The sequence below is a fragment of the Patiria miniata genome, unplaced genomic scaffold, assembly GCF_015706575.1.
Source record: "Patiria miniata isolate m_02_andy unplaced genomic scaffold, ASM1570657v1 HiC_scaffold_13, whole genome shotgun sequence".
In the NCBI taxonomy this organism is placed as follows: Eukaryota; Metazoa; Echinodermata; class Asteroidea; order Valvatida; family Asterinidae; genus Patiria; species Patiria miniata.
Window position 1 is genome coordinate 17843486 of NW_024037051.1, and position 3589 is coordinate 17847074.

Below are 3589 nucleotides of genomic sequence, written 5' to 3' on the forward strand. Positions count from 1 at the left end.
AGTTTTTGATCGAGACATAGAGAGGCGGGGTTGCATGGCGCTGACAGGCCTCGCTATGGCATGTACTGCACAAAAGGCAACTAGCGGGTGTGAGTGACTACATCTTGCATTTTCTCCACAATTCTTGGGTCTAAAGACTTGCTTGTTTTTGCAGCTTGTAGAGCTATTCAGCAGCTTCCGAACAACGTCAAGTTTGTCTAGAATTTCCTATGTTAAGGTAGTTTTTGATCGAGACATAGAGAGGCGGTGTTGCATGGCGCTGACAGGCCTTGCTATGGCATGTACTGCACAGAAGGCAACTAGCGGGTGTGAGTGACTACATCTTGCATTTTCTCCACAATTCTTGGGTCTAAAGACTTGCTTGTTTTTGCAGCTTGTAGAGCTATTCAGCAGCTTCCGAACAACGTCGAGTTTGTCTAGAATTTCCTATGTTAAGGTAGTTTTTGATCGAGACATAGAGAGGCGGTGTTGCATGGCGCTGACAGGCCTTGCTATGGCATGTACTGCACAAAAGGCAACTAGCGGGTGTGAGTGACTACCTATTGCATTTTCTCCACAATTCTTGGGTCTAAAGACTTGCTTGTTTTTGCAGCTTGTAGAGCTATTGAGCAGCTTCCGAACAACGTCGAGTTTGTCTAGAATTTCCTATGTTAAGGTAGTTTTTGATCGAGACATAGAGAGGCGGTGTTGCATGGCGCTGACAGGCCTTGCTATGGCATGTACTGCACAAAAGGCAACTAGCGGGTGTGAGTGACTACATCTTGCATTTTCTCCACAATTCTTCGGTCTAAAGACTTGCTTGTTTTTGCAGCTTGTAGAGCTATTCAGCAGCTTCCGAACAACGTCGAGTTTGTCTAGAATTTCCTATGTTAAGGTAGTTTTTGATCGAGACATAGAGAGGCAGTGTTGCATGGCGCTGACAGGCCTTGCTATGGCATGTACTGCACAAAACGCAACTAGCGGGTGTGAGTGACTACATCTTGCATTTTCTCCACAATTCTTGGGTCTAAAGACTTGCTTGTTGTTGCAGCTTGTAGAGCTATTAAGCAGCTTCCGAACAACGTCCAGTTTGTTTAGAATTTCCTATGTTAAGGTAGTTTTTGATCGAGACATAGAGAGGCGGGGTTGCATGGCGCTGACAGGCCTCGCTATGGCATGTACTGCACAAAAGGCAACTAGCGGGTGTGAGTGACTACATCTTGCATTTTCTCCACAATTCTTGGGTCTAAAGACTTGCTTGTTTTTGCAGCTTGTAGAGCTATTCAGCAGCTTCCGAACAACGTCAAGTTTGTCTAGAATTTCCTATGTTAAGGTAGTTTTTGATCGAGACATAGAGAGGCGGTGTTGCATGGCGCTGACAGGCCTTGCTATGGCATGTACTGCACAGAAGGCAACTAGCGGGTGTGAGTGACTACATCTTGCATTTTCTCCACAATTCTTGGGTCTAAAGACTTGCTTGTTTTTGCAGCTTGTAGAGCTATTCAGCAGCTTCCGAACAACGTCGAGTTTGTCTAGAATTTCCTATGTTAAGGTAGTTTTTGATCGAGACATAGAGAGGCGGTGTTGCATGGCGCTGACAGGCCTTGCTATGGCATGTACTGCACAAAAGGCAACTAGCGGGTGTGAGTGACTACCTATTGCATTTTCTCCACAATTCTTGGGTCTAAAGACTTGCTTGTTTTTGCAGCTTGTAGAGCTATTGAGCAGCTTCCGAACAACGTCAAGTTTGTCTAGAATTTCCTATGTTAAGGTAGTTTTTGATCGAGACATAGAGAGGCGGTGTTGCATGGCGCTGACAGGCCTTGTTATGGCATGTACTGCACAAAAGGCAACTAGCGGGTGTGAGTGACTACATCTTGCATTTTCTCCACAATTCTTCGGTCTAAAGACTTGCTTGTTTTTGCAGCTTGTAGAGCTATTCAGCAGCTTCCGAACAACGTCGAGTTTGTCTAGAATTTCCCATGTTAAGGTAGTTTTTGATCGAGACATAGAGAGGCGGAGTTGCATGGCGCTGACAGGCCTTGCTATGGCATGTACTGCACAAAAGGCAACTAGCGGGTGTGAGTGACTACATCTTGCATTTTCTCCACAATTCTTGAGTCTAAAGACTTGCTTGTTTTTGCAGCTTGTAGAGCTATTCAGCAGCTTCCGAACAACGTCGAGTTTGTCTAGAATTTCTTATGTTAAGGTAGTTTTTGATCGAGACATAGAGAGGCAGTGTTGCATGGCGCTGACAGGCCTTGCTATGGCATGTACTGCACAAAACGCAACTAGCGGGTGTGAGTGACTACATCTTGCATTTTCTCCACAATTCTTGGGTCTAAAGACTTGCTTGTTGTTGCAGCTTGTAGAGCTATTAAGCAGCTTCCGAACAACGTCCAGTTTGTTTAGAATTTCCTATGTTAAGGTAGTTTTTGATCGAGACATAGAGAGGCGGGGTTGCATGGCGCTGACAGGCCTCGCTATGGCATGTACTGCACAAAAGGCAACTAGCGGGTGTGAGTGACTACATCTTGCATTTTCTCCACAATTCTTGGGTCTAAAGACTTGCTTGTTTTTGCAGCTTGTAGAGCTATTCAGCAGCTTCCGAACAACGTCAAGTTTGTCTAGAATTTCCTATGTTAAGGTAGTTTTTGATCGAGACATAGAGAGGCGGTGTTGCATGGCGCTGACAGGCCTTGCTATGGCATGTACTGCACAGAAGGCAACTAGCGGGTGTGAGTGACTACATCTTGCATTTTCTCCACAATTCTTGGGTCTAAAGACTTGCTTGTTTTTGCAGCTTGAAGAGCTATTCAGCAGCTTCCGAACAACGTCGAGTTTGTCTAGAATTTCTTATGTTAAGGTAGTTTTTGATCGAGACATAGAAAGGCGGTGTTGCATGGCGCTGACAGGCCTCGCTATGGCATGTACTGCACAAAAGGCAACTAGCGGGTGTGAGTGACTACATCTTGCATTTTCTCCACAATTCTTGGGTCTAAAGACTTGCTTGTTTTTGCAGCTTGTAGAGCTATTCAGCAGCTTCCGAACAACGTCCAGTTTGTCTACAATTTCCTATGTTAAGGTAGTTTTTGATCGAGACATAGAGAGGCGGTGTTGCATGACGCTGACAGGCCTTGCTATGGCATGTACTGCACAAAACGTTTGTAGCACTGCTGAATGTGTTGATGGTATCCAGATGCCTGTAATTGAAAAAATGTTTTTAAAATATCACTCATTACTCTCATTTCAATTATTTCACAATGTAAATCTTTGTCAGTTGATTGGAGAATTATGGGTCAAAGAGAAATGTTACATTCAACTCAGCTTCACCTCATAGAATGGAACATTCTATCATCCAACTTAGGAAAATATTTACACCATGGCACCCTCAGGTACAAACATTTATTATCCGTATAATATTCTTCACATGTAGATCAGGGGGAAAAAATTAAAAATGGAAAAAAAGTGAAAAACTAAAATCTAGATATATTGATAAATGATAGTGAGGGCTTGACATTTAGAGAAGTGGGCAGGTTCTCTTTTTTTATATTATATTATACTTTCTAGAAAGAAAATAGCAAGGAAATAAAAGTACAGTTGAAATGAG